Raw genomic sequence first — 22,399 nt, 5'->3', positions numbered from 1 at the left:
CTTCAAACCGACTGTACTCTGGAAAACAGGGGGGGGGAAGGATTTTGGCTTCAAACCGACTGTACTCTGGAAAACAGGAGGGGGGGAAAGGATTTTGGCTTCAAACCGACTGTACTCTGGAAAACAGGAGGGGGAAAGGATTTTGGCTTCAAACCGATTGTACTCTGGAAAACAGGAGGGGGGAAAGGATTTTGGCTTCAAACCGACTGTACTCTGGAAAACAGGAGGGGAGAGGATTTTGGCTTCAAACCGACTGTACTCTGGAAAACAGGGGGGAGGATTTTGGCTTCAAATCGACTGTACTCTGGAAAACAGGGGGGATTTTGGCTTCAAACCGACTGTACTCTGGAAAACAGGGGGAGGGGGATTTTGGCTTCAAATCGACTGTACTCTGGAAAACAGGAGGGGGGATTTTGGCTTCAAATCGACTGTACTCTGGAAAACAGGAGGGGGGATTTTGGCTTCAAACCGACTGTACTCTGGAAAACAGGGGGGGATTTTGGCTTTAAACCGACTGTACTCTGGAAAACAGGAGAGGGGGGGGATTTTGGCTTCAAACCGACTGTACTCTGGAAAACAGGGGGGGGGGGGGGGAAAGGATTTTGGCTTCAAACCGACTGTACTCTGGAAAACAGGGGGGGGGGGGGAGAAGGAAATTATAACTGAATGAAAAAAGAGAAAAGTGACAGTAGTCTGAAGAAAAAGAGAAAATCCTCAGAAGGACAATGAGAGAGGATCTGTCTTCAAAGACTGATTCCACTCTGTTCTGCAGAGGAAAGATGGGACTGTTTTGGGTATACAGCAGATTTGATTGTTTTCTGGCGATGAACACATGACAACAGAGAGAGATTTAACTATTGTACTCTGACGTAGAGGGAGTGGGAGAGAGACTGAGACAAATACAAATTCTACACTGTTGCCCTAGAGCACACAAATAATTACACCGACCTCGGCCTGAACACCAACACCACGGGTACATTCCACAAGGCTGTGAACACTTCTATGGCCATCAAATGGACCATAAAACTCAACATCCCAATTAGGATCTGGCTAAAAATACTCCAATCAGTTATAGAACCCATTGCCCTCTACGGTTGTGAAGGTCTTGTGTCCCACTCACCTACCAAGAATGTACAAAATGTGACAAACACCCAATTGCAGGATTCTGCAAAAATATTCATTGTTTACAACGCAAAAACCCCAAGCAAAGCATGCAGAGCAGAAATAGGACTATTCAACATCCAGGTAAGACTTGTTCAATTCTACAACCACCTAAAAGGAAGTGATGCTCACATGTTTCCATCACAAAGAACCTCACCTACAGAGAGATGAACAGCCAGCTGGCTGTGTTCAAACACAAAAAGACCCGCAGGACGGCAACACAATCAGACCAAATTATGAGGAAGCAAACAGACCCGCAGGACGGCAACACAATGAGACCAAATTACGAGGAAGCAAACAGACCCGCAGGACGGCAACACAATGAGACCAAATTACGAGGAAGCAAACAGACCCGCAGGACGGCAACACAATGAGACCAAATTACGAGGAAGCAAACAGACCCGCAGGACGGCAACACAATGAGACCAAATTACGAGGAAGCAAAAAGACCCGCAGGACGGCAACACAATGAGACCAAATTACGAGGAAGCAAAAAGACCCGCAGGACGGCAACACAATGAGACCAAATTACGAGGAAGGCAACAGACCCGCAGGACGGCAACACAAGAGAGAGAGAGATGTAGAGAGCGAGAGAGAGAGCGAGAGAGAGAGCGCGAGGTAGAGAGAGAGGGGATGTAAGAGAGAGGGAGGGGGATGTAGAGAGAGATGGATGTAGAGAGAGAAGAAGATGTAGAGAGAGAGAGGAATGTAGAGAGAGAGGGATGTAGAGAGAGAGAGGGATGTAGAGAGAGAGAGAGATGTAGAGAGAGAGATGTAGAGAGAGAGAGATGTAGAGAGAGAGGGAGATGTAGAGAGAGAGAGATGGAGAGAGAGAGATGTAGAGAGAGAGAGATGGAGAGAGAGAGAGGGAGGAGAGAGAGATGTAGAGAGAGAGAGAGGGGATGTAGAGAGAGAGAGAGAGAGAGAGGGATGTAGAGAGAGAGGAGATGTAGAGAGAGAGAGAGGGATGTAGAGAGAGAGGGGGAGAGAGGGATGGGAGAGAGAGAGAGGGAGGGATGTAGAGAGAGAGAGGGATGTGACCAGAGAGAGAGATAGAGGGAGGGGATGTAGAGAGAGATAGAGGGATGTAGAGAGAGAGAGAGGGAGGGGATGTAGAGAGAGAGAGAGGGGATATATATATATATATAGAGAGAGAGAGAGATATAGAGAGAGAGAGGGAGATAGAGAGAGAGAGGGAGGGGATGTAGAGAGAGAGAGAGGGAGGGGATGTAGAGAGAGAGAGAGAGGGAGAGTGAGATATATATATATATATATAGAGAGAGAGAGGGATATATATATAGAGAGAGAGGGATATATAGAGAGAGAGGGAGGGGATGTAGAGAGAGAGAGATGTAGAGAGAGAGAGGGATGTAGAGAGAGAGGGAGGGGATGTAGAGAGAGAGAGGGATGTAGAGAGAGAGAGAGAGAGGGATATATATAGAGAGGAGGGGATGTAGAGAGAGAGAGAGAGGGATGTAGAGAGAGGGGATGAGAGAGAGAGAGATGAGAGAGAGAGAGGGGGATGTAGAGAGAGAGAGAGAGAGAGAGAGGGATATATATAGAGAGGGAGGGGATGTAGAGAGAGAGGGATGTAGAGAGAGAGGGGGATGTAGAGAGAGAGAGAGAGAGAGAGAGAGAGGGATGTAGAGAGAGAGGGAGGGGATGAGAGAGAGAGAGAGAGGAGGGGGGGGATGTAGAGAGAGAGGGAGGGGGATGTAGAGAGAGAGAGGGGATGTAGAGAGAGAGAGGGAGGGGGATGTAGAGAGGGGAGAGGGATGTAGAGAGAGAGAGAGGGGATGAGAGAGGGGAGAGAGAGAGAGAGAGAGGAGAGAGGATGAGAGAGAGAGAGAGACATATATAGAGAGAGGGGGATGTAGAGAGAGAGAGAGAGAGAGAGAGGGGATGTAGAGAGAGAGTCCACCTGAGTCCACCTGATTACTCTCTCCGGCTGCAACATCTGGCCAAATCATCTCCATCTCCTCTGAGAAGATGAGAGGAGAACTTACCAGTAGCTTTCACGACAGTTAAAACTGATTTGAAAACAGTTATAACCACGCAGACATGTCTAGCAAAGAGTTATACACTGATCTAGGGCTTGGTAGAACTAGTGTAACGCTCTGAGCCAATGAATTACACATCTATTACAGACGACGACAAGCATCATTCTGCCTCCAGTTCATGTAGGCCTTATAGAAGCCCTGCTTCAACCCTGGGTGGCTTATAATGGCTCCAATCAGAAGACACAGTAAAACTGGTTGAATAATTCAAATGTTTTAGCCTATTTTGTACACTCTTGGAAAAAAGGGTTCCAAAAGGGTTCTGCGGCTGGGTTCCACGTAGAACACTCTGTGGAAAGGGTTCTACATGGAACCCAAACGGGTTCTAACTGGAACCAAAAGGGTTGCTGTGGGGACAGCCAAAGAACCCTATTTGGTTCTAGATAGTGTAGCAATGCTCATGTCACTTTTCCAATCCGTTGGCTTTAGCAGGGAAGAGGAGAGATTGAGGCTGAATGAGGTGACCTTGACGAAGCCTGGCTGAGTCCTCTATCTCAGTTGGTAGAGCACAGTGCTGGCATCAGTATGATAGTGGGTTCGATTCCCGGGACCACGCGGATGTAAAATGTATTACACGCATGACTGTAAGTCACTTAGGATAAAAGTGACTGCTAAATGGCATATATTCTATAATATTTACTGTAAGTGATCTATACATAATTATTAGTTATTTAACTAGGCAAGTCAGTGAAGAACAAATTCTAATTTACTAGGCTGTAGTATAGGGGTGTGATGGTGACATCACAAAGGAACAAACCATAATGCACAGAGTAACAACACCAACAGCAACAACAACACCAACAGCAACAACAACACCAACACCAACAACAACACCAACAACAACACCACCAACAACACCACCAACAGCTACAACAACACCATAATACACAGAGTAACAACACCAACAGCAACAACAACATAATACACAGAGTAACAACACCAACAGCAACACCAACAACAACACAATAACACACACAACACCAACAGCAACAACAACACCATAATACACAGAGTAACAACACCAACAGCAACAACAACAACACAACACCACCAACAGCAACACCAACAACACCACCAACAGCAACACCAACAACAACAACACCAACAGCAACACCACCAACAGCAACAACACCACCAACAGCAACAACAACACCATAACAGCAACAACAACACCACCAACAACAACAACATACAACAGCAACAACACCAACAGCAACAACAACACCACCAACAGCAACAACAACACCACCAACAACACCACCAACAGCAACACCAACACACCAAGCAGCAACAACACCAACACCAACAGCTACAACACCAACAGCTACAACACCAACAGCAACACCAACAGCTACAGCAACAGCTACACACAGCAACAACAACACCAACAGCTACAACAGCAACACCAACAGCTACAGCAACAACACCAACAGCTACAACAGCAACAACAACACCAACAGCTACAACACCAACACCAACAGCTACAACAACACCAACAGCTACACCAACAGCTACAACAACAGCAACACCAACAGCTACAACAACACCAACAACAGCTACAACAACACCAACAGCTACAACAACACCAACAGCTACAACAACACCACCAACAGCTACAACACCACCAACAGCTACAACACCACCAACAGCTACAACACCACCAACAGCTACAACACCACCAACAGCTACAACAACACCAACAGCTACAACAACAACAACACCAACAGCAACAACAACACCAACACCAACAACAACAACAACAACACCAACAGCTACAACAACAACACCAACAGCTACAACAACACCACCAACAGCTACAACACACCACCAACAGCTACAACACCACCACCAAACAACACCAACAGCTACAACAACACCACCAACAGCTACAACACCACCAACAACAACACCAACAGCTACAACAACACCAACACCAACAGCTACAACAACAACACCAACAGCTACAACAACACCAACAGCTACAGCAATAAGCTACAGCAACACCAACAGCTACAACACCACACCAACAGCTACACACACCAACAGCTACAACAACACCAACAGCTACAACACCACAGCTACAACACCAACACCAACAGCTACAACACCAACACCAACAGCTACAACAACACCAACAGCTACAACAACCACCAACAGCTACAACACCACCAACAGCACACCAACACATCAACAACAACAACACCAACAGCAACACCAACAGCTACAACAACACCAACACCAACAGCTACAACACCACCACCAACAACAACAACACCACCACCAACAGCTACAACACCACCAACAACACCACCACCAACAACTACAACAACACCAACCAACAACTACAACAACACCAACAACAACACCAACACCAACAACAACAACACCAACAGCTACAACAACAACACCAACAGCTACAACACCACCAACAGCTACAACAACACCAACAGCTACAACAACAGCTACAACAACACCAACAACAACACACCAACAGCTACAACAACACCACCACAACACAACAACAACACCAACAACAACCAACAGCTACAACAACAACACCACCAACAGCTACAACAACACCACCAACACCAACACAACACCAACAGCTACAACACCAACAACTACAACAACACCAACACCAACAGCTACAACACAACAGCTACAACAACTACAACAACACCAACAACTACAACAACAACACCACCAACAACAACACCAACAGCTACAACAACACAACAACAACACCACCAACAAGCAACAACACCTACAACAACACCAACAACTACACCAACACCAACAACTACAACAACACCAACACACCACACCACCAACAACACCAACAACAACAACACCAACACCACCAACAGCTACAACAACACCAACAGCTACAACAACACCAACAACAACAACACCAACAGCTACAACATCATCAAAATACAGAGGCAGAAAAACACTCCAAAATACAGTACCTCCTAGATGATAGAAAAGGCCCCCAGCGTCCACCCACCCACCATGGGGAACCAAGCAGTTATATTAAAAAGTTAAACTGAGGCGAATACAATCCCCCGTAAAACCCTCTGGGGCTAAATTCAGCATCTGAAACAACACACACAGGGAAACACCAGAACAGAGAACATTCGGGATCAATTCCTGACAAGCCTTAAATAAGCATTTTTTCTAAATAGAAAACCGCTGTGTGCTGAAGCATGTCTACTCTGTTGTCAGATAGAGGTAGCAGCATGTCTACTCTGTTGTGAGATAGAGGTAGCAGCATGTCTACTCTGTTGTGAGATAGAGGTAGCAGCATGTCTACTCTGTTGTCAGATAGAGGTAGCAGCATGTCTACTCTGTTGTCAGATAGAGGTAGCAGCATGTCTACTCTGTTGTCAGATAGAGGTAGCAGCATGTCTACTCTGTTGTCAGATAGAGGTAGCAGCATGTCTACTCTGTTGTCAGATAGAGGTAGCAGCATGTCTACTCTGTTGTCAGATAGAGGTAGCAGCACGTCTACTCTGTTGTCAGATAGAGGTAGCAGCATGTCTACTCTGTTGTCAGATAGAGGTAGCACTCTGTTGTCAGATAGAGGTAGCAGCATGTCTACTCTGTTGTCAGATAGAGGTAGCAGCATGTCTACTCTGTTGTCAGATAGAGGTAGCAGCACGTCTACTCTGTTGTCAGATAGAGGTAGCAGCATGTCTACTCTGTTGTCAGATAGAGGTAGCAGCATGTCTACTCTGTTGTCAGATAGAGGTAGCAGCACGTCTACTCTGTTGTCAGATAGAGGTAGCAGCATGTCTACTCTGTTGTCAGATAGAGGTAGCAGCATGTCTACTCTGTTGTCAGATAGAGGTAGCAGCATGTCTACTCTGTTGTCAGATAGAGGTAGCAGCACGTCTACTCTGTTGTCAGATAGAGGTAGCAGCAGGAAGCGGAAAGGAGCTGAGCAGAGCACTTTGCTGCCTGTGCCTGCCGTGTCCTACCACCCATCCCCGAGCCATTACTGTACACGGAATGTAATTAAGGCTGAGTAACCTAATCATACCGGAGTACCAGCACACACACCCCACACAGTTTTATCTCTGAAAGACAAAGCTATACCAACATGCTGTACTTACAAAGTGCTCTGCTGAGGGGTAGCTTCTGCCTGGTGAAAGGTGCTTCTCTCTGAGTTAGAGCCTGGTCTCCGCTCTCAGTGTGTGTCGGTGATGGTGTGTGTGTGGTAGTGATGACGAGCTCTCTCTAGCGTCTGCTCCACATTGGCTCCTCTGTGTGTGTGTGTGTGTGTGTGTGTGTGTGTGTGTGTGTGTGTGTGTGTGTGTGTGTGTGTGTGTGTGTGTGTGTGTGTGTGTGTGTATGTAGAGATACTACGATCTGTCTCTCCTCCAGCTTGCCTCAACGAGAAACAGAAACACAGATGCTAAAGCACTCGCTCTCCTCTCCCACCTCCTCTCCCACCTCCTCTCTCTCTCCTCTCTCTCTCTCCTCTCCCACCTCCTCTCTCTCTCTCCTCTCCCACCTCCTCTCTCTCTCTACCTCTCTCTCTCTCCTCTCCCACCTCTCTCCTCTCCCACCTCTCTCCTCTCCCACCTCCTCTCTCCTCTCCCACCTCTCTCCTCCTCTCTCTCCCACCTCCTCTCTCTCTCTCTCCCACCACTCCCACCTCCTCCCACCTCTCTCCCTCCTCCTCCCACCTCTCTCCTCTCCCACCTCACCTCTCCCACCTCCCCCTCTCCCCTCCCACCTCCTCTCCCTCTCTCCCTCCCTCCCCCTCCCCCTCTCCTCCCCCACCCACCCCTCCCCTCTCTAGTACACACACACACACACACACACACACACACACACACACACACACACACACACACACACACACACACACACACACACACACACACACACACACACACACACACACACACACACACACACACACACACACCACTACTGCCTAGTACACACCACTACAGCCTAGTACACACCACTACTGCCTAGTACACACCACTACAGCCTAGTACACACCACTACAGCCTAGTACACACCACTACAGCCTAGTACACACCACTACAGCCTAGTACACACCACTACAGCCTAGTACACACCACTACAGCCTAGTACACACCACTACTGCCTAGTACACACCACTACTGCCAAGGCCTCTATATTATTATTACACAATACTTTCCCCCCAGCCCATACACGCAGAGAAGACCACTCACGCTGAACCAAGTCAATGACACACACACAATGGCAAATTATGTACAAGGGTAATGGTTGGTCTGCAGCCTAGCTCTGGCCTGTATGCTCCTGCCCCAGTTTGGATCTGGGTCCCCTGCCCTGGATAATGGCCCCAGTACACTGACCCCACGCTGGCCCCGGACACTGGCCCCGGTACACTGGCCCCGGTACACTGGCCCCATGCTGTTCTCGGTACACAGGCCCCACGCTGGCCCAGGTACACAGGCCCCACGCTGGCCCTGGAATTAGCACAATTAATAGCGAATTTCCATGGAGGCTACTAGCTAAATATGCTAACAAGCGCAAAGACAGGAAATCCAGCTCATAATGTTATACATGTGTAGGTAAGAGCTACCGAAATGTCATTTTTGGTGACTTTGGACATTTACAAGCGAATGTTAACGAGAGACATTGTGAAAATGAACAAAGTATTGACGCATGCTTGTCTAGAGGAAGAACAGTAGTGGGTCTGAAGCAGCATGTATACACGCTGTGTCTGTGTGGAGTCTGGAGTCGCTAAGGCAACAGGCCTGCCTGCTGTGCTCGGAGAAGAGGGGGGAGGAGCAGACAGGCTGAGAACGAAGAGGAGAAAAAACACAAAGGAAATCAAGATAGCAATGGCAGCTACACAAAAAACTAATCCAAAGGGCTTTGACTTCAACACGGCAGAAAGATGACACAATACGATGCCCTTATACCTTATTAATTCAACCACATAGGGGTTGGGCTGACCGCAGAATTCCATTTTTTTTAACGAAGGAAAATAAGATAAAATCGATTGCTGTGTTTCGTAAACACAGATCTAAAATGGTTCTTATTGTAATTTCTGCTCGGCATTAGACTCATTTTGTGCTTCAGTTGCACTTCTCCACTGGGATGAGAATTCACTAATGGTCTATCAGCAGACAGCGCTCTCTGACTGATGTGTACCGACGTTTCTCTGCTGCTGTTCTCAGGGTAGCCTTTTCTCCGGTAAAATTCAAGATGAACTTTTTAAAGCAAAACATTAGGAAAATGTAGCTGGCTAAATTCTTTCTATAATAAACATCAGAAATATGATGAGCATGCATCGTTCTTGCAAAAATACCTTGCCTTTTCATTGTAAGCTCATTGACGTGTGCGGCTGCCAGCCAGATAGCGTTGCACTGATGAAAATGAAGGTATTTTCTGTTGAATGTGTTGTTCCCTGATCACTCTACTGAAGAACACTGTTGACTTTCAATATAAAACACGAGCCCTGTCAATACACCGCTGGACTCACCTGCTCCCGCTTTCTCCCGTTGTGCCATTTACAAACAAACACATGACCGACTCAACTGTTCTGGGGAACTATGGTAAGCTTCATAATGTAAAATCATGTTACAGGTGAAATGAAGAACGCAAATCTGTTTTTATCTCCTAACGTATTGCAGGTATTTACTTAGAAAGTAGCTACAAATATTGTTATTTTTTGAAAAACGACAAAGAAATCATTTCAACAGTGTGGATGGTATTGAAAAACCATCCCATGGCTATTTCCAAATACACCGGTATACGGTATATACTCTATACCACCCAAGCCTAGTGACAGCCCCCTGGGCTCTGCTCTGGGAGAGGTGGTGACGCCCCCTGGGCTCTGCTCTGGGAGAGGTGGTAACTCCCCCTGGGCTCTGCTCTGGGAGAGGTGGTGACAGCCCCTGGGCTCTGCTCTGGGAGAGGTGGTGACACCCCCTGGGCTCTGCTATGGGAGAGGTGGTGACTCCCCCTGGGCTCTGCTCTGGGAGAGGTGGTGACGCGCCCTGGGCTCTGCTCTGGGAGAGGTGGTGACAGCCAGCGACTCAGACTAATGTCTAGCAGGCTGATAATACACCTCCCAGCTCCTGCACACACTCTCCTCCTATACAGGCTTCCATAGCTGGGAAGTCATGATACTGTATTTAACTATACAGCTGCCAATAGAGAGAAAATCAACAGACTGCTGGAATAGATACAGTCCTCCATCAGGGGCAGAGAGAGTCATGTCTTCCAGTACTGTAGCATCCAACACAATAGGCAGTTTGAGAGTCATGACTTCCAGTACTGTAGCATCCAACACAATAGGCAGTTAGAGAGTCATGACTTCCTTTTATTAGGATCCTGGTTGCAGTTCCTAGGGCTTCCACTAGATGTCAACAGTCTTTAGAAATTGTTCTATGTTTTTCTTTTGAGAAATTAAGTAGTAGTCCTATTCATTGTAAGTGTCACTCCAGGTGGACTCTACTGTTTTGGTGTGCGTTAACTGGAGCGCGCTTCACGTTGTTTTTTTATCTGGTATTAGAAACAGTTTATTCCTTCTTAAATTTGATCGATTATTTACGTTTTAGGGTACCTGAGGTTGGATTAGTTTACAGGTAACTTATTAGATACTTTGTAGGCATGTTGGGCGAGTTGAAACCGGTGTATTTCTGAAACAAACGTGCCAAATAAATTGATATTTTTGGGACATAAAGGACATTATCGAACAAAAATACCATTTGTGATGTTTCTGGGACATTTTGGAGTGCCAACAGAAGATGATCTTCAAAGGTAAGGCATTTATTATATCGTTATTTCTGACTTTTGTGGCGCACCTGCCTGGTTGAAATATGATTTTCATGTGTTTGTAGCAGGGCGCTGTCCTCAGATAATCACATGGTTTGCTTTCGCCTTTTTGAAAGCCGACACAGCGGCTGGATTAACAAGAAGTTAAGCTTTATTTTGATGTATAACACATTTTTAAAGAATGTTAAATATTTGAATTTGGTATTTTGGAATTTCGCGCTCTGCAATTTCACCCGATGTTGGCCAGGTGGGACGCTACCGTAGTTTACATACACTAAGTTGACTGTGCCTTTAAACAGCTTGGAAAATTCCAGCAAATGATGTCATGGCTTTAGAAGCTTCAGATAGGCTAATTGACATAATTTGAGTCAATTGATGGTGTACCTGTGGATGTATTTCAAGGCCTACCTTCAAACTCAGTGCCTCTTTGCTTGACATCATGGGAAAATCAAAAGAAATCAGCCAAGACCTCAGAAAGGAAATTGTAGACCTCCACAAGTCTGGTTCATCCTTGGGAGCAATTTCCAAACGCCTGAAGGTACTACGTTCATCTGTACAAACAATAGTACGAAGTATAAACACCATGAGACCACGCAGCCTTCATACCGCTCAGGAAGGAGACGCGTTCTGTCTCCTAGAGATGAACATACTTTGGTGAGAAAAGTGCAAATCAATCCCAGAACAACAGCAAAGGACCCTGTGAAGATGCTGGAGGAAACAGATACAAAAGTATCGATATCCACAGTAAAACGAGTCCTATATCGACATAACCTGAAAGGCCGCTCAGCAAGGAAGAAGCCACTGCTCCAAAAAAGCCAGACTACGGTTTGCAACTGCACATGGGGACAAAGATCATACCTCTTGGAGAAATGTCCTCTGGTCTGATGAAACAAAAATAGAACTGTTTGGCCATAATGACCATCGTTATGTTTGGAGGAAAAAGGGGGATGCTTGCAACTTGAAGAACACCACCAACCGTGAAGCACGGGGCTGGCAGCATCATGTTGTGAGGGTGCTTTGCTGCAGGAGGGACTGGTGCACTTAAAAAAATAGATGCCATCATGAAGGGAGGAAAATTATGTGGATATATTGAAGCAATATCTCAAGACATCAGTCAGGAAGTTAAAGCTTGGTCGCAAATGGGTCTTTCAAATGGACAATAACCCCAAGCATACTTCCAAAGTTGTGGCAAAATGGCTTAAGGACAACAAAGTCAAGGTATTGGAGTGGCCATCATAAAGCCCTGACCTCAATCCCATAGAAAATTTGTGGGCAGAACTGAAAAAGTGTGTGCGAGCAAGGAGGCCTACAAACCTGACTCAGTTACACCAGCTCTGTCAGGAGGAATAGGCCAAAATTCACCCAAATTACTGTGGGAAGCTTGTGGAAGGCTACCCGAAACGTTTGACCCAAGTTAAACAATTTAAAGGCAATGCTACCAAATACTAATTGAGTGTGTAAACTTCTGACCCACTCGGAATGTGATGAAATAATAATAATAATAATAAAATAATTCTCTACTATTATTCTGACATTTCATATTCTTAAAATAAAAGTAGTGATCCTAACTGACCTAAAACAGGTTTTTTTTTTTACTAAGATTATATATCGGGACTTGTGGAAAAACTGAGTTGAAATGCATTTGGCTAAGGTGTATGTAAACCTCCGACTTCACTGTAAGTGTTACATGTGATGGTCTACACGCACACTAACGTGTTCTAACAATGTGTATGTGACAAATAACATGTGATTTGATTTACAGTCCTGTTATAGTTACTTAGTCTGGTACACGGAGAACAGCACTGCACAGGCCATGTCTTATGATCCACAGAGACGTGTCCATTGGCCCAGCTGAAGCAGCCGTCTCTCCATGTCCTTAATGCAGTGTGTGGCTCTGACCCGCCTGCCGTGCTCAGTCAGGGGAACCAAGAATACACTTCCCACGTAGCGGCTGTGTTCCAATCCATCCTTGTCGATTGGGACACAGACCATTACCTCTCACTCTGTCTTCCCTTCAGACTAATTGAAATGAGATGAATGGACACACTGTTGGATTTGACTGTTGACCAAAGTCATCTTTCTAATAAAAGGACAATCATTTGACCTTTAACTGGGTTGTATTCAAGATCCACTGTTGTTTGAAGTTGGTCGGTGTCAGCATGCCAGTCAGCCAGCCAGCCAGCCAGTCAGTCAGTCAGCCAGCCAAACAGTCAGTCAGCCAGCCAGCCAGTCAGCCAGTCAGTCAGTCAGTCAGTCAGTCAGCCAGCCAAACAGTCAGTCAGTCAGCCAGCCAGCCAGCCAGCCAGTCAGTCAGTCAGTCAGTCAGTCAGCCAGCCAGTCAGTCAGTCAGTCAGTCAGTCAGCCAGCCAAACAGTCAGTCAGTCAGCCAGCCAGCCAGCCAGTCAGTCAGTCAGTCAGTCAGTCAGTCAGTCAGCCAAACAGTCAGCATGCCAGTCAGCCAGCCAGCCAGCCAGCCAGTCAGCCAAACAGTCAGTCAGTCAGCCAGCCAGCCAGCCAGCCAGCCAGCCAGCCAGTCAGCCAGCCAAACAGTCAGTCAGCCAGCCAGTCAGCCAAACAGTCAGCCAGCCAGTCAGTCAAACAGTCGGTCAGCCAGCCAGCCAATCAGTCAGCCAGCCAGTCAGTCAGCCAGCCAAACAGTCAGTCAGCCAGCCAGTCAGTCAGTCAGCCAGTCAGTCAGTCAGTCAGCCAGCCAAACAGTCGGTCAGCCAGTCAGCCAAACAGTCAGTCAGTAAAATGAGTGTGCCACTTACAGATCTCCTCATCCCTCCTGATCCACTCCACACTTTGATCAGGATGACTTAAATGAGCTCAAGGATATGTGCCTAATGGTTGAAGCTATGTGTGTGTGTGCGCTCGCACCAGTGTGTGCATGCGTGTGTGTGTGTGTACGTGTGTGTGTACGTGTGTATGTGTATGTGTATGTGTGTGTGTGTGTGTGTGTGTGTGTGTGTGTGTGTGTGTGTGTGTGTGTGTGTGTGTGTGTGTGTGTGTGTGTGTGTGTGATGGCAGTATGAGTCAGTGTTATGTACACTGGAAGAGCTTAAAAACAGAGAGACAGGCGGAGGTGAGAGATCTGCCTGCTCAGACCATGTTGGTTCAATGTTTGCTATGAGTACCTCTTAGTTGATTTTGTTGGAAATGTTGGGAGTATGTTGATATACTCTCCTAGATAGGTTTGCTTTATCTATCAAACACCTGTCTCAGAGAGAGAGACAGACAGTATGAGTCAGTGTTATGTACACTGGAAGAGCTACGTTGATATACTCTCCTAGATGGGTTTGCTTTATCCGTCTCTTAGGCCCAGTTTGAACACTCTAGAAATGCTGCCTTGTAATTGAATGAATGTTATACATCATTAAGGAGAAGCTGAGCTGGGGCACTAATGGTCTACATCATTAAGGAGAAGCTGATCTGGGGCACTAATGGTCTACATCATTAAGGAGAAGCTGAGCTGGGGCACTAATGGTCTACATCATTAAGGAGAAGCTGAGCTGGGGCACTAATGGTCTACATCATTACATCATTAAGGAGAAGCTGAGAGAAAGCTGAGCTGGGGCACTAATGGTCTACATCATTAAGGAGAAGCTGAGCTGGGGCACTAATGGCATCATTAAGGAGAAGCTGAGCTGGGGCACTAATGGTCTACATCATTAAGGAGAAGCTGAGCTGGGGCACTAATGGTCTACATCATCATTAAGGAGAAGCTGAGCTGGGGCACTAATGGTCTACATCATTAAGGAGAAGCTGAGCTGGGGCACTAATGGTCTACATCATTAAGGAGAAGCTGAGCTGGGGCACTAATGGTCTACATCATTAAGGAGAAGCTGAGCTGGGGCACTAATGGTCTACATCATTAAGGAGAAGCTGAGCTGGGGCACTAATGGTCTACATCATTAAGGAGAAGCTGAGCTGGGGCACTAATGGTCTACATCATTAAGGAGAAGCTGAGCTGGGGCACTAATGGTCTACATCATTAAGGAGAAGCTGAGCTGGGGCACTAATGGTCTACATCATTAAGGAGAAGCTGAGCTGGGGCACTAATGGTCTACATCATTAAGGAGAAGCTGAGCTGGGGCACTAATGGTCTACATCATTAAGGAGAAGCTGAGCTGGGGCACTAATGGTCTACATCATTAAGGAGAAGCTGAGCTGGGGCACTAATGGTCTACATCATTAAGGAGAAGCTGAGCTGGGGCACTAATGGTCTACATCATTAAGGAGAAGCTGAGCTGGGGCACTAATGGTCTACATGGTCTGGATGTAGAATTGAATGATTGATGGGGAACAGGAACCTGTCCTGAGTAACAATCTGTGTTGCTGTGCACAGGAGGAGCACGCAGACAGACAGACAGACCAGACCAGACCAGACCAGACCATTACCCAGACCGACCAGACCATGGACCAGAGACCAGACCACCAGACCAGACCAGACAGACAGACCGACCAGACCAGACCGACCAGACCAGACCAGCACTAATAGTCTACCGACCAGACCAGACAGACCAGACCAGACCAGACCAGACCAGACAGACAGACCAGACCAGACAGTAGTTGAAGGGATACATCCAGGTTATAATTAGCATTGATTATAACCCTAAAGCAATGGAAGCCTTCAATGTCACATCGTCTAAATTGCAGGAACAAAATCCTCAACTCATAGTTACTACCACCACGTCAGATATGATTCTGTATGTCAGCGCCACCGCTGCCAGCAGGGCAGGAGATTAGCAGTTCTTCCTCTGAGCTTCTTCACCTTCTGGCTAAAAGGAAACGTTTCAGTCATGTTTGTAATCAGCCAGTCGGTCTTCCCTTCAGAAGACTGGCGAGACGTGAGGGCATATGAGCCTCAAACTCAGTCCCAGCCCCGGCTTCAGCCCCGGCTTCAGCCCCGGCTTCAGCCCCTGAATAGCTCAAGAGAGAACAGTTGTAAGACAACCAGAAGTAGTTGATTTCATCATTATACCATGACGAGTTGGCATCAGTGTAGCTGAGACACTATTGTTTGTAAGACAAATAGTTTGTGGAGTGAAGGTTTTTCCCTAGAGAGTAATATAATTACTGTAAGGTCTTGTTTAAGACCTGAGCTAGACAGAGACTGAGCTGGACAGAGACTGAGCTGGACAGAGACTGAGCCGCCCAGAGACTGAGCCGCCCAGAGACTGAGCTGGCCAGAGACTGAGCTGGCCAGAGACTGAGCCGGACAGAGACTGAGCCGGACAGAGACTGAGCCGGACAGAGACTGACCGGACAGAGACTGAGCTGGACAGAGACTGAGCTGGACAGAGACTGAGCTGGACAGAGACTGAGCTGGACAGAGACTGAGCTGGCCAGAGACTGAGCCGGCCAGAGACTGAGCCGGCCAGAGACTGAGCCGGCCAGAGACTGAGCCGGCCAGAGACTGAGCCGGCCAGAGACTGAGCCGCCCAGAGACTGAGCCGCCCAGAGACTGAGCCGCCCAGAGACTGAGCCGCCCAGAGACTGAGCCGCCCAGAGACTGTGCTCGCCAGAGACTGTGCTCGCCAGAGACTGAGCTGCCCAGAGACTGAGCTGGACAGAGACTGAGCTGGACAGAGACTGAGCTGCCCAGAGACTGAGCTGGACAGAGACTGAGCTGCCCAGAGACTGAGCTGCCCAGAGACTGAGCTGCCCAGAGACTGAGCTGGCCAGAGACTGAGCCGGCCAGAGACTGAGCTGCCAGAGACTGAGCTGGACAGAGACTGAGCTGGACAGAGACTGAGCTGGACAGAGACTGAGCTGGACAGAGACTGAGCTGCCCAGAGACTGAGCTGCCCAGAGACTGAGCTGGACAGAGACTGAGCTGCCCAGAGACTGAGCTGGCCAGAGACTGAGCTGGACAGAGACTGAGCTGGACAGAGACTGAGCTGGACAGAGACTGAGCTGCCCAGAGACTGAGCTGGACAGAGACTGAGCTGGACAGAGACTGAGCTGGACAGAGACTGAGCTGGACAGAGACTGAGCTGGCCATTCATTCATCCGATTGGACAACATTTCCCTCATGAAAAACAACATGGAACTGTGCAAAACATACTATAAAACTCACTATACATTGCAGCATGATTTATGCAGTAGCTTTTCGGTAACAATGTCCAAGAGGGAGATTTTCAATGGCCTGCCAGTTTGTATGTAACCGCAGTATATTATCAATAAAAGCTTTGATCCAAACTACTGACAGACTAACCTGGTTTGATCTGAAAGCCTTCATTCTCCTTGTTGATCTGTGGTGGGGAAGAACTTGAAACCTCTACTAGAGAACTAGTCATTAGTATTAGATCTCCCCCCCCACTCTCTCCCACCTCCCTCTCGCTGACTGTAATCTGAGTAGTATTAGCCCTCCCATCTCTATCCTGCTGCCTGCAGTCTGCCCCTACGCACTGCAGAACACACACACACACACACACACACACACACACACACACACACACACACACACACACACACACACACACACACACACACACACACACACACACACACACACACACACACACACACACACACACACACACACACACCCTCTCTCTCTCATTTATAGCTGGCCTCCTCCACCTCCTAAGCCTCTCTCCAGCGTCGAGACCTGTACACACAGTGTAGATCCACTATTTAAGTGGAAATACGGTTCATTGGTACCTATTCCCTTTTCTGGAAACTCTACGTGTGTGAAATGAGAATCACAACATCTACTGTTTAGTAGTAGCTAATCTAGATGAACTGAACTGAGATGATGCATGGGGGAGGGGGTGGGGGGTGGGGATTGCTTTCTCTAAAATGGTTTTAGTTACATCCAGTGAAAACTCTATAGAGAATCCTTGTTTGAGCCCAGGGAGAAGCAGTAAGGTCAGGATGAGCCACAGTCATATGTATATCCTGGCCTTCTTTAGACGAGTTGAGTATCTGGAGCATCAGCATTTTGTGGGTTCGATTATAGGCTCAAAGTGGCCCAGAAACAAAGACCTTTCTTCTGAAACTCGTCAGTCTATTCTTGTTCTGAGAAATGATGGCTATTCCATGTGAGAAATTTCAAAGAAACTGAAGATCTCGTACAACGCTGCGTACTACGCACCTTCAGAGAACAGCACAAACTGGCTCTAACCGGAATAGAAAGAGGAGTGGGAGGCCCCGGTGCACGACTGAGCAACAGGACAAGTGCATTAGAGTGTCTAGTTTGAGAAACAGACGCCTCACAAGTCCTCAACTGGCAGCTTCATTAAATAGCACCCGCAAAAAAAAAACAGTCTCAACATCAACAGTGAAGAGGCGACTCCGGGATGCTGGCCGTCTAGGCAGAGTTCCTCTGTCCAGTCTCAACGTCAACAGTGAAGAGGCGACTCCGGGATGCTGGCCGTCTAGGCAGAGTTCCTCTGTCCAGTCTCAACGTCAACAGTGAAGAGGTGACTCCGGGATGCTGGCCGTCTAGGCACAGTTCCTCTGTCCAGTCTCAACGTCAACAGTGAAGAGGCGACTCCAGGATGCTGGCCGTCTAGGCAGAGTTCCTCTGTCCAGTCTCAACGTCAACAGTGAAGAGGTGACTCCGGGATGCTGGCCGTCTAGGCAGAGTTCCTCTGTCCAGTCTCAACGTCAACAGTGAAGAGGCGACTCCGGGATGCTGGCCGTCTAGGCAGAGTTCCTCTGTCCAGTCTCAACGTCAACAGTGAAGAGGTGACTCCGGGATGCTGGCCGTCTAGGCACAGTTCCTCTGTCCAGTCTCAACGTCAACAGTGAAGAGGCGACTCCAGGATGCTGGCCATCTAGGCAGAGTTCCTCTGTCCAGTCTCAACGTCAACAGTGAAGAGGCGACTCCGGGATGCTGGCCGTCTAGGCAGAGTTCCTCTGTCCAGTCTCAACGTCAACAGTGAAGAGGCGACTCCGGGATGCTGGCCGTCTAGGCAGAGTTCCTCTGTCCAGTCTCAACGTCAACAGTGAAGAGGCGACTCCGGGATGCTGGCCGTCTAGGCAGAGTTCCTCTGTCCAGTCTCAACGTCAACAGTGAAGAGGTGACTCCGGGATGCTGGCCGTCTAGGCACAGTTCCTCTGTCCAGTCTCAACGCCCATCAACAGTATTTTTAGAGGCGACTCCAGGATGCTGGCCGTCTAGGCAGAGTTCCTCTGTCCAGTCTCAACGTCAGACTAAAGTGAAGAGGTGACTCCGGGATGCTGGCCGTCTAGGCAGAGTTCCTCTGTCCAGTCTCAACGTCAACAGTGAAGGCGACTCCGGGATGCTGGCCGTCTAGGCAGAGTTCCTCTGTCCAGTCTCAACGTCCACAGTGAAGAGGTGACTCCGGGATGCTGGCCTCCAGGCACAGTTCCTCTGTCCAGTCTCAACGTCAACAGTGAAGGCGACTCCAGGATGCTGGCCATCTAGGCAGAGTTCCTCTGTCCAGTCTCAACGTCAACAGTGAAGAGGTGACTCCGGGATGCTGGCCGTCTTAGGCAGAGTTCCTCTGTCCAGTCTCATCTACGTCAACAGTCTAGGCGACTCCTCGGGATGCTGGCCATCTAGGCAGAGTTCCTCTGTCCAGTCTCAACGTCAACAGTGAAGAGGTGACTCCGGGATGCTGGCCGTCTCCTCCATCAGATGTTCCTCTCCATCTATCAGTCTCCTCGTCCATCAGTGAATGGCGACTCCATCGGGATGCTCCATCTAGGCAGAGTTCCTCTGTCCAGTCTCAACGTCAACAGTGAAGAGGTGACTCCGGGATGCTGGCCGTCTAGGCACAGTTCCTCTGTCCAGTCTCAACGTCAACAGTGATCTATCTAGGTGACTCCAGGATCTATCCGTCTAGGCAGAGTTCCTCTGTCCCAGTCTCAACGTCAACAGTCCATCTAGGCGACTCCGGGATGCTGGCCATCTAGGCAGAGTTCCTCTGTCCAGTCTCTAACGTCAACAGTGAAGAGGTGACTCCAGGATGCTGGCCGTCTAGTTCCTCTGTCCAGTCTCAACGTCAACAGTGAAGAGGTGACTCCGGGATGCTGGTCTTCTAGGCAGAGTTCCTCTGTCCAGCGTCTGTGTTCTTTTGCCCATCTTAATCTTGTATTTTTATTGGCCAGTCTGAGATATGGCTTTTTTCTTTGCAACTCTACCTAGAAGGCCAGCATTCTGGATGTCACCTCTTCACTGTTGACGTTGAGACTAAAATCAATAGTCATTGACAACATTAACAATCTACACTGTATTTCGGATCAATTTGATGTTATTTTAATGGACAATTTTTTTGTTGCTTTTCTTTCAAAAACAAGGACATTTCGAAGTGACCCCAAACTTTTGAACGGTAGTGTACCTCTGAGAGGAGCCCAGGACACCGTTCCAGACTGCCCACAAGAAGAACCCTACTCCTCCTTCCTTAAAACGAGTATCCCTCCTCCATCTATCTATGTCCCTCCTCCTCCTCCATCTATCTATCTATTTCCCTCCTCCATCTATTTCCCCCTTCCATCTATTTCCCTCCTCCATCTATCTATTTCCCTCCTCCTCCATCTATCTATGTCCCTCCTCCTCCATCTATCTATGCCCCTCCTCCTATCTATCTATGTCCCTCCTCCTATCTATCTATGTCCCTCCTCCTATCTATCTATGTCCCTCCTCCTATCTATCTATGTCCCTCCTCCTATCTATCTATGTCCCTCCTCCTATCTATCTATGTCCCTCCTCCTATCTATCTATGTCCCTCCTCCTATCTATCTATGTCCCTCCTCCATCTATCTATGTCCCTCCTCCTCCATCTATCTATGTCCCTCCTCCTCCATCTATCTATTTCCCTCCTCCTCCATCTATCTATGTCCCTCCTCCTCCTCCATCTATCTATGTCCCTCCTCCTCCTCCATCTATCTATGTCCCTCCTCCTCCTCCATCTATCTATGTCCCTCCTCCTCCTCCATCTATCTATGTCCCTCCTCCTCCTCCATCTATCTATTTCCCTCCTCCTCCATCTATCTATGTCCCCCCTCCTCCTATCTATGTCCCTCCTCCTCCTCCTCCTATCTATGTCCCTCCTCCTCCTATCTATGTCCCTCCTCCTCCTATCTATGTCCCTCCTCCTCCTATCTATGTCCCTCCTCCTCCTATCTATGTCCCTCCTCCTCCATCTATCTATTTCCCTCCTCCTCCATCTATCTATGTCCCCCCTCCTCCTATCTATGTCCCTCCTCCTCCTATCTATGTCCCTCCTCCTCCTATCTATGTCCCTCCTCCTCCTATCTATTTCCCTCCTCCTCCTATCTATGTCCCTCCTCCTCCTATCTATGTCCCTCCTCCTCCTCCCTCTATCTATGTCCCCCCTCCTCCTCCATCTATCTATGTCCCTCCTCCTCCTATCTATGTCCCTCCTCCTCCTATCTATGTCCCTCCTCCTCCATCTATCTATGTCCCCCTCCATCCTATCTATGTCCCTCCTCCTCCATCTATCTATGTCCCCCTCCTCCATCTATCTATGTCCCTCCTCCCTCCTCCCTATCTATGTCCCTCCTCCTCCTATCTATGTCCCCCTCTATGTCCCTCCTCCATCTATCTATGTCCCTCCTCCTCCTCCTATCCTATCTATGTCCCCCTCCTCCTATCCATTTCCCTCCATCTATCTATGTTTCCTCCTCCATCTATCTCCTCCTCCATCTTTCCCTCCATCTATCTCCCCTCCATCTATCTATTTCCCTCCCATCTATCTCCTCCTCCATCTATCTATTTCCCTCCTCCTCCTATCTCCTCCATCTATCTATTTCCCTCCTCCTCCTATCTATTTCCCTCCATCTATCTCCTCCTCCATCCCTTTCCCTCCATCTATCTCCTTCATCTATCTATTTCCCTCCATCTATCTCCTTCGTCTATCTATTTCCCTCCTCCTCCTATCTCCTCCATCTATCTATTTCCCTCCTCCTCCTATCTATTTCCCTCCATCTATCTCCTCCTCCATCCCTTTCCCTCCATCTATCTCCTTCATCTATCTATTTCCCTCCTTCTCCTATCTCCTCCATCTATCTATTTCCCTGCTCCTCCTATCTATTTCCCTCCATCCAACTCTTATTCTCGGTCTCTCTTCCACCTCTTCTTCCTCCTGTCATGTCCTGTCCTGCCAATAGCAGTAGAAAGAGGTGTGTTTCTGTTCCTCCCCATAGTGTTGGCAGGAAGTGGAGAACGCCAGACTCAGGAAGTACTGCTGAGAATCAGTGATCTGGCCACAATGCTGAGAGACCAGGACACAAACACAAACACACACACACACACACACACACACACACACACACACACACACACACACACACACACACACACACACACACACACACACACACACACACACACACACACACAGGGGCAGAGAAAAGCTCACTGGGACGATAATTACACACACACTGGACAC

The 22,399-nt window shown here is 48.0% G+C and overlaps 1 protein-coding gene across 14 annotated transcripts in view; it reads right to left on the bottom strand.

The window, feature by feature from the left end:
• Nucleotides 1-22,399, bottom strand: part of LOC118396031 (disks large homolog 1-like) — a 356,822-nt gene that overhangs the window by 47,602 nt on the left and 286,821 nt on the right. The window lies entirely within an intron of this gene.

Source organism: Oncorhynchus keta, chromosome 1, assembly GCF_023373465.1.
Source record: "Oncorhynchus keta strain PuntledgeMale-10-30-2019 chromosome 1, Oket_V2, whole genome shotgun sequence".
Taxonomy (NCBI): Eukaryota; Metazoa; Chordata; class Actinopteri; order Salmoniformes; family Salmonidae; genus Oncorhynchus; species Oncorhynchus keta.
Note: the sequence above shows the minus strand (reverse complement) of the source record. Positions and strands in the feature narration are given on the sequence as shown.